The sequence below is a fragment of the Theropithecus gelada genome, chromosome 16, assembly GCF_003255815.1.
Source record: "Theropithecus gelada isolate Dixy chromosome 16, Tgel_1.0, whole genome shotgun sequence".
NCBI classification, from domain to species: domain Eukaryota; kingdom Metazoa; phylum Chordata; class Mammalia; order Primates; family Cercopithecidae; genus Theropithecus; species Theropithecus gelada.
In genome coordinates, this window is record NC_037684.1 from 64,519,808 (window position 1) to 64,529,132 (window position 9,325).

General features: G+C 49.6%; 6 non-coding genes across 6 annotated transcripts; 1 reads left to right on the forward strand and 5 right to left on the reverse strand.

Moving 5' to 3' along the window:
• Positions 1-3,973: 3,973 nt before the first annotated feature.
• TRNAW-CCA lies at positions 3,974-4,045 on the reverse strand. Its single transcript has one exon. It is a non-coding gene; the product is annotated as a tRNA-Trp (tRNA).
• Positions 4,046-4,640: 595 nt separating this feature from the next.
• TRNAG-UCC lies at positions 4,641-4,712 on the forward strand. Its single transcript has one exon. It is a non-coding gene; the product is annotated as a tRNA-Gly (tRNA).
• A 601-nt stretch (positions 4,713-5,313) lies between these two features.
• TRNAD-GUC lies at positions 5,314-5,385 on the reverse strand. The gene has a single exon. It is a non-coding gene; the product is annotated as a tRNA-Asp (tRNA).
• A 523-nt stretch (positions 5,386-5,908) lies between these two features.
• TRNAP-CGG lies at positions 5,909-5,980 on the reverse strand. Its single transcript has one exon. It is a non-coding gene; the product is annotated as a tRNA-Pro (tRNA).
• Positions 5,981-8,671: 2,691 nt separating this feature from the next.
• TRNAT-AGU lies at positions 8,672-8,745 on the reverse strand. The gene has a single exon. It is a non-coding gene; the product is annotated as a tRNA-Thr (tRNA).
• Positions 8,746-9,042: 297 nt separating this feature from the next.
• Positions 9,043-9,124, reverse strand: TRNAS-AGA. Its single transcript has one exon. It is a non-coding gene; the product is annotated as a tRNA-Ser (tRNA).
• Between the last annotated feature and the right edge of the window lie 201 nt (positions 9,125-9,325).

A 9,325-nucleotide genomic window follows, 5' to 3' on the forward strand; every position in this document is an offset into this window, starting at 1 on the left:
GCAGAGAGCCAAGATCGCACCACTGCACTCCAGCCTGGCAACAGAGCGAGACTCTATCTCAAAAACAAGCAAACAAACAAACAACAAACAAACAAAAAAACCCAAAAAGCTAATTTATACTGTCACAGACAGTGATTACCTTTGGGATGTAACAGCTGAAAGGCTGTATAAGGTAAGCCTCTGAAGTGCCGGTAATTATTTCTTGATCTGGGTGCCAGTTACCTGGGTCTGTTCAGTTCGTGGAAATTCATCAGGTTGTACACTTAGTATTTCCATTTTTCTGTATTTATATTATACTTTGGTAAAAAGCTTTAACTAAAAGAGAAACTCTTAAGAAAGCTTCCTTATTTGGGCCTCCATCCCCCTAGGTACACTGATTTGACTCCTGTATGCTATAAAGTCCCCCTGGGAATGAAGAAACATTTTTTTTTTTGTTTTGTTTTGTTTTGTTTTGTTTTGTTTTTGAGACGGAGTCTCGCTCTGTAGCCCAGGCTGGAGTGCAGTGGCCGGATCTCAGCTCACTGCAGGCTCCGCCTCCCGGGTTTACGCCATTCTCCGGCCTCAGCCTCCCGAGTAGCTGGGACTACAGGCGCCCGCCATCTCGCCCGGCTATTTTTTGTATTTCTTAGTAGAGACGGGGTTTCACTGTGTTCACCAGGATGGTCTCGATCTCCTGACCTCGTGATCCGCCCATCTCGGCCTCCCAAAGTGCTGGGATTACAGGCTTGAGCCACCGCGCCCGGCCAAAATGGTAAAATTTATGTTAGGTATAAACCACAAAAAAATTGTAAAATATCTTTTTTTTTTTTAAGATGCAGTCTTGCTCTGTTGCCCAGACTGGAGTGCAGTGGCATGATTTCAGCTCACCACAACCTCTGCCTCCCAGGTTCAAGTGATTCTCCTGCCTCAGCTTCCCAAGTAGCTGGGACTACAGGCATGTGCCACCATACCCAGCTAATTTTTATATTTTTAGTAGAGATAAGGTTTCACCATGTGGGTCAGGCTGTTCTCAAACTCCTGACCTCGTGATCTGCCTGCTGCAGCCTCCCAAAGTACTGAGATTACAGGCGTGAGCCACCACGCCCAGCTCTTTTTTATTTATTGTTATTATTATTTTGAAATGGAGTTTCACTCTTGTGGCCCAGGCTGGAGTGCAGTAGCGCAAGCTCCGTTCACTGCAACCTCTGCCTCCCAGGTTCAAGCAATTCTCCCGCCTCAGCTTCCCGAGTAGCTGGGATTACAGGCGCCTGCCACCATTCCAGCTAAACTTTTTTTTTTTTTTTTTTTTTTTTTGAGACAGAGTGTCGCTCTTGTTGCCCAGGCTGGAGTGCAATGGGGCGATCTCGGTTCACTGCAACCTCTGCCTCCCGGGATTACAGGCGTGCGTCACCATGCCTGGCTAATTTTTGTATTTTTAGTACAGATGGGGTTTCGTCATTTTGACCAGACTGGTCTCGAACTCCTTACCTCAGGTGATCCACCCACCTTGGCCCCCAAAGTGCTGGGATTACAGGCATGAACCGCCACACCTGTCCAGGCATACACTTGAAAGGCACTTATGTGAGTACTATTAAATTAGTCAAATCTTAACACATTTTGTTTGTTTCTGATGTTTTTAAAAAATGAAGTAAAAGGCGTGGAGTTCTAGTGTAAAATTTCAAGAATTAGGCCAGGCGCTGTGGCTCACGCCTGTAATCCCAGCACTTTGGGAGGCCAAGGCGGGTGGATCACGAGGTCAGGAGATCAAGACCATCCTGGCTAAGATGGTGAAACCCCGTCTCTACTAAAAACACACAAAAAATTAGCCGGGTGTGGTGGCAGGTGCCTGTAGTCCCAGCTACTCGGGAGGCTGAGGCAGGAGAATGGCATGAATCTGGGAGGCAGAGCTTTCAGTGAGCAGAGATCACACAACTGAACTCCAGCCTGGGTGACAGAGCAAGACTCCGTCTCAAAAAAAAAAAAAAAAAATCAAGAATTAGATCTATGTATATTGTTTCTCTACCATTTTTTTCTGTAGTCGTTATGGATGAAATTGTGTCCCTCCAAAATCCATGTGATAAAGCCTTAACACCCAAGGTAAATGTATTTCCAGACAGAGCCTTTAGGGAGGTAGTTAAGGTTAAATGAGGTCTTTTGAGTGAAGTCCTAATCCTGCAAGGCTGGCATCCTTAGGAGAAGAGGGAGAGACTCCAGAGCTCTCTCTTTCCCTGTCTGCACAGAGGAAAGGCCATGTGAGGACACTGCAAGATGGCAGCGTGTAAAAGCCGGGAAGAGAGGCCTCAGCAGACACAAACCCTGTAAACATCTTGATCTTGGACTTTGAGCCTCCAGAAGAGTGAGAAAATAGATGTCTGTTGTTTAAGCCACCCAGTCTGTGGCATTTTGTTATATAGTAGTCTGAGCAGACCAATACAGATTTTAAGGTCAGTGGAAAACTACAAGCACTCAATTCAGGTAGGATTACTAGTGACTTAGACCCTTCAGGAACAAGGTTTGGGTCTCCCTACCAGGGAAAGAACCAGGACCAGTTGAGGGGCTTGCTGAAGACAATGGAAAGACAAAATGGGTAGTAGAAGAAGCTACTTAGGCCAGGTGGGGTGGCTCACACCTATATTCCCAACACTTTAGGAAGCTGAGGCAGGAGGATCACCTGATGTCAGGAGTTTGAGACCAGCCTGGCCAACATGATGAAACCCCGTCTCTACTAAAAATATTTTTTAAATGGCTGTGCATGGTGGCTCACGCCTGTAATCCCAGCACTTTGGGAGGCCGAGATAGGTGGATCACCTGCACTCTACTGCACTCCAACCTGAGTGACAGAGTGAAACTCCATCTCAAAAAAAAAAAAAAAAAAAAGAAGCTAGTTATCAGCTACCACTACATGACCAGTTAGAGAAACAAGGACTGTAAGTGTATTTCCCTTTTTTTTGTTTTTGAGACGAAGCCTCACTCTGTCCCCCAGGTTGGAGAACAATGGCATGATCTCAGCTCACTGCAACCTCCGCCTCCCAAGCTCAAGCGATTCTCCTGCCTCAGCCTCCCGAGTAGCTGGGATTACAGGCATGTGCCACCGTGCCTGGCTAATTTTTTTGTATTTTTGGTAGAGATGGGTTTCACCATGTTGGCCAGGCTGGTCTCAAACTCCCGACCTCAGGTGATCTGCCCTCCTTGGCATCCCAAAGTGCTGGGATTATAGGCATGAACCACCCCGCCCCACCGGTTTTGTTTTTCGATTTACTGGAAGCAGCCAAAAGGCACGTGGTCCTGGGCTTCTAGTGACTGCTGGGAAGTCTGGAGAAAGGTAATATTTGTATTTAATATCCTTGTGTTCAGTGTTAAGTAAACATACATAGAACAGCAGAGATTATTAAAAACATTTAAAAAGGCCGGGCACGGTGGCTCACACCTGTAATCCCAGCACTTTGGGAGGCCCAGGCGGGCAGATCACCAGAGGTTGGGAGTTCGAGACCAGCCTGACCAAAATGGAGACACCCCCTCTCTACTAAAAATATAAAATTAGCCGGGCGTGGTGGTGCATGCCTGTAATCCTAGCTACTCGGGACGCTGAGGCAGGAGAATCCTTTTGAACCCATGGCCGGAGGTTGCGGTGAGCTGAAATAGTGCCATTGCATTCCAGCCTAGGCAACAAGAGAGAAACTCCATCTCAAGGGAAAAAAGATACAAACAATAATAATTGAAAAAAATTCTTAGAAAATTTCCATACAACAGGAATTTTTTTAATTTTTAAATTTATTTTTACTTTTATAGACTTTAGGGGTACATGTGCAGTTTTGCCTCAGGGATATATCACATAGTGCTGAAAGTCTGTACCCAACTGAAATTGTACCCAACTTCTGAATAACGTTCACATTTGTCTCATTCCCCTCCTATCCTTCTACTGAGGAGGTTTTTTTGTCCTGTCCCTAAAAATGACACCGTAAATCTATTTGATTAGGGAAAACAATGTTTTGTTTGACCCCGACGTGATTTGAACACGCAACCTTCTGATCTGGAGTCAGACGCGCTACCGTTGCGCCACGAGGCCTGCCCAACAGCGTGATTTGAGGGGTCTCTTGAACAGCAATAAGGGGAGGACTTTTGTCATGAAGCCGCATCTTTAAGATTTGTCAGCGCATTTCTGCGAGGCACCAGCTGACGAGATGTGGGCGCACATACGTGGGAATCTGAATAAATAATAAAGAGGCAAATTGTGTTTAGGCGCATTTGACTTAGGGCCCAGTTCCTTAACTTGAATCACATTGAGCTCATTGAGCCCACTCTACAGAGAAGCGATTTTTATGCGTCTAGGACTCTTTTTTTTTTTTTTCTGGAGATGATAAATCATCATGATGCCGCTGCAGTTCTCGCCCCCTGGAGAGATCTTAGATGTAATCCCAGCTCTGCCGGTGACTCAACTTCTTTGGACCTTGGTTTCCTCGTCTGTAGACTGGGCATAACCCTACAGGTTCATGTGGGGTGGCGCGCACTAGCGGTGAAGGTCACTCACAATTGCGCCGGGCAGACGACAGCAGCCATTACTTTTACCTGGATCTCGCTGATGCTGTTTCCCTAGCTCCGCACGGGTCCAACCCGACTCACCGCAATCAACATGAGGTATGAAAGAAAACGATGGTACCTAAGCGTTGGTGGTATAGTGGTGAGCATAGCTGCCTTCCAAGCAGTTGACCCGGGTTCGATTCCCGGCCAACGCAAGTGCGTTTTTAATTTTTTTTTTTTTTCCCTCTTTTCCTTCTCGTGTTTTCTGGGCCCCACCATCGTTGAGGATTTTCGTGAGGTTTTCCTGAGGAACCTTCCTCTCCGAAAGAACCCGCTTTCCGCTACACCTGCGACCACTGCCGGACCACCGCGCTCCTGGCGGATGCGCCCTGCAAGCCCCTCCAGGTGAGAGCAGCCTGTCGGAATTTCGGCCCGGGGTTGCCTACTGTTCCCGGATCGCAGTGCGAATCCACAAAACGCAGGGAGGCGAAAGGAAACAAAAGCCCGGGCTCTGCACCCTGGACAGCCGGCGGCCAAAGCTGCTTGCCCAGGTTCAAGCAGAGACTGGAAATGCGCACTGCCGTCAAGGAGGGAGCAAGCTAGATCAAGTTTGAGCACTAATGAACATATTGAGCGGAGGAGATAGTGGCCACTTTAGGTACACGTTTGAACTCCAACTTGCTTGAACTAAAATGGAAACTTAGAATGCGAGTTGGAGAGGTAGGCCAAACTTCCCTCCCCTCCTCCTTTCCCTCTTTTTTCTAGCTCCATCCCAGGGGCCAGGATGGATTTAATGAAAGCAAAATCTTCCGGATTCTCCCCGTCGGGGAATCGAACCCCGGTCTCCCGCGTGACAGGCGGGGATACTCACCACTATACTAACGAGGAGTGACCCGTCAACGCCAGTCTCCGAATCCTTGATCTGGGACTTTACACTCGGCTTGCTGACAGCAGAGTTCCTAAGGGTTCTGTTCTTCCGACCACCGAGAAACGCCGAACAGAAACTGTAGGTGTATTTCAGGCACCGATCGTCAGATGGAGTGACCGAAAGAGACAGAGTACCTCCAGGGCTGCAGAGAACCAAGTTCTGACAGTTCCTGGGCTCTCCCGAACACTGTCATCCACAACTATAGATTGATGGGTGTCAATCAAACCGAAACCAGGCTGTAGTGGCGGAGTTGAGACACCACGCAGGAAGTCAAGAGGCAGAAAGGGAGCGTCCTGCCCAAGTCTGGGCGTGCCTCCTCTCTTCCTGACATGCCAGGCGGGTCTGGGGACTGAGATTCTTTCTGTTACCCCGGTGCCACAAAAGAGCTTACTGTACATTGATGATTTCCAGTCAAGCCTCTTGCAGCGCTGGTCAGGTAACACATTCCTTGAAGACACTCTTGTTTGAGCAAAACGTAAAGGAGGGCTCGTCCGGGATTTGAACCCGGGACCTCTCGCACCCGAAGCGAGAATCATACCCCTAGACCAACGAGCCGACGTACGAGTGCCGTTGCGAACCGCCCTAGAGGTCGTGCCAGGCTAGCTGTAGTGCTGGGTCCACTATGCATGGCAGAACGGTCCTGGCGCCGATCAGGAACCAGCCTCCCCCAAGCCTAGTATTTTGGAGCACGGGTCTGGGAGTCCTTTGGCTCCGGGCCGCGAGCTCCAACTCCTCCCAGGAAATAGCGTCGAGGAAGTGGGAGGGAGTGGCCTCAGCCTAGCCCCCGCGCCGCCCTGGAGGACTGCCTTGAACACCCGGGTTCCTGCTTCCTTTGGTCACCGACTCGGTGCCATTCCGTAACCTGGGATCTTGACAATTCCCGCCTCCGCCTGCGGTCCTTGGACCTAGTCCTTCGTTGCAGAGCTTTGAAGAGAAGCGGTGGAGTTTCTTGCTTTCGGGACGGGTCGGAGACAGTTAATGAGCCTTGAAATCACTAGGGGAACACCAGTTCCCCGTGTCTGTCTATCCTCCTGGGCTAACGGGCAGGGCAAACCCCGGGCCAGACCCGTCGATAGTCTACGGGTTCCCCAGACCGCGTGGCAGTGCCCAGGCGAGGGAAAGAGGGAACGATTTCTGGGGCCCAGGAGACCCACGGTGGAGGGCGTTATTGAGCTGGGTGACTGGAGTGGGACAGGCTTTCCACCCTGCAGTGGGGCGGGGCGCAAGGCCAGGCGACTGGTCTCGTGGCTTCTGGACTGTAAGATCAGGTTACCCCTACCCTCCAGTCTAACCTCTGCTCTCCAGTCCCCTCCTAGAATGGCCTAGAAGGAGACCTTCCTGCCTGCCTTCTAAGACCGCCCCCCGCCCCCCCCGAAGGCTCTGAGGCAAGTGGCCTCATGAGTGTGGGCTAAGACCTGTAGACCCGGTTTGGGGACTTAGCAGTACTCCGGAGCTGCCCAGAGTCCCAGAAGATCTGGTGAGGTCAGTAGCAGACCACGTGTTCTGCCTTTCCTCAGCTCAGTGCCTGTTCTGGGGAGTCCTCCCAGCGGGGTTCTGGCCTGCATCGGTCCTGGACCAGCCTGGTAGCATCTCTGGAACCATTTTGTTCTACACCCCAGTTATGTGATTTGTGGGGCCAGGCCGTTCCTAACGCCCAACCCATAGATACGTTGACGGGGCCTTCAGTGAAGGATTCAGCTCCTATTTGTCCTTTCCCAGGTGTCCCTGGGCAGACAGTGGGGAAGGGCAGAAGTTAGCCCAGTCTTTCCCATTAGTGTCCTAAGTCTTTGAGACGGGTAAAGAGGTTCTCAGGGCTGATGTGGCATCTCCTCCCCCATCCCTACCCTTTTCCAATTCCTGTCTCCCTCCCCTTGGGCTCCAGCTTTCTCTGCAAAATAATCCAGTCACCTCTTTCTTCCCTGGTCTGAAGAACTTAATCTCTGCAGAAGGGGAGGCCTAAATCCTTTATGACCCTTATGAAAGCTATGACCCTCTTCCCCGGGGGCGGTGGCTCACACCTGTAATCCCACTTTGGGAGGCTGAGGCGGGTGGATCACAAAGTCAGGAGTTCAAGACCAGCCTGGCCAAAATGGTGAAACACCGTCTCTACTAAATATACAAAAATTAGCCCGGCATGGTGGCAGGCACCTGTAATCCCAGCTATTTGGGAGGCTGAGGTAGGAGAATTGCTCAAACCCAGAAGGCAGAGGTTGCAGTGAGTCAATATCGTGCCACTGCACTCCAATCTGGGTGACAGAGTGAGATTCCATCTCAAAAAAAAAAAAGCTATGGCCCTCTTCCTAGACATGTATACAATCCAGAGAGTTCACACATACCCTGAAATCCCATCCGCATACCCCACACTTTTATTATTTTAAAAGTGCGTACATAGACCCCACTTTTAGACCCATCTTACGTTGGTTTGTGGGCCATGGAATTGTGTCGAGAGCTTTCCGCCTATCTTCCAAGGAGGTTTAGGTCCTGCCAAGACCCCACAGATCCTATTTCTTGCCTTCTCTCCTGCATTTATTTCTACCTTAACCAGCCTAGCTTCAGTGCTCCAGAAGCGTGCCCTGCCCTTCCACACCAGGCTTCCTAGGGACTCCCGAATGACGCTTTCTTGTCTCTGTCCACATGGCCTTAGGTTTCCGCACCCTCCTGCAGGAAACCTGGTGCCAGGCCAGGCCAGCCGGATCCCTGCTTACTCCTTACCCTGACATCCCGCTAGTGGAGAGGGATGGAGGTAACTGCATGTGAAAGACCAGTTAGAGAACCGCATCTAGAAGCTGTGCCAAATTTTAAACACTGTATATATAAATATATATTACATACTATATGTATAATATAAAATTATGAGCCACCAAACCCAAATAAACATAATGAAGAGCCAAACAAAACAAAGTGGCTCAGGTTCTAGGGAACGTCCTAGGGTAGGGAAAGAGGCCTGGAAGGTGGGCAGCCTCTTCCGTCAAGGGTAGGGCAGCCACCAGACCCGGTTCACCTGCACCAGTAGGGTGTGGCATCAGTTGGGCAAAGTACCCTTACGCCTATGCAGCATTTCTGCCCCAGTTAGAAAACCACCTTTTAGAGTGGCGATCTCATAGGAGTGGCAAGTCGACTCAGCAGGATATTTGGGTGCTCTGAGTGCAGAACAGAAACTCTTGCGCGTTCTGATATAAAAACAATCCATGAATCTATTAAGGGATGCGGATTCAGCCGCAAAATTACGCTGTTTCAATTGAATAAAGGCACCGCTGGGATTCGAACCCAGGATCTCCTGTTTACTAGACAGGCGCTTTAACCAACTAAGCCACGGCGCCAAAGCTGCCCTTAAGGATTTTGAAATTCATCTACAAGAGTATACTGCGGAGAACCTGGACCCAGGTTTTTCAGACCTAATTCAGATTAGAATTAATTTGGTAAGTAAACTGGCTCTTGCATCACTCATCCATTCCTGGGATTTCCTTCAATTTCGAAAGAAGTTAATACATTTCAAACCAAAAAATCATAGCCTCCAAATCAAATTCTCGATTCTAGAATTCCTAGATGATAGGTTTGGAGGGTGCCGCCTGGCTCATCCCGTCCTGGACGAGAGAAATACGGTCAGAAAAATCTCACGTAGTCGGCAGGATTCGAACCTGCGCGGGGAGACCCCAATGGATTTCTAGTCCATCGCCTTAACCACTCGGCCACGACTACCAGGCCTCTTTTCTCACTTTCATCCAATGCCTTTCTTACTTCCCTTGACTGAAAAACATCTGCCTCAAACGAGTTTCCAGGGAAGAAAAGACGCGGCGGTTGCACGGGAAACTTCCTTTCACCTGGGTGCTCAGAGGCACCTCCCTTCCAAACCTTCGGGAGCGCTGGTGATTCAGGGAATAAATAAGCAGCAGTAGGTGT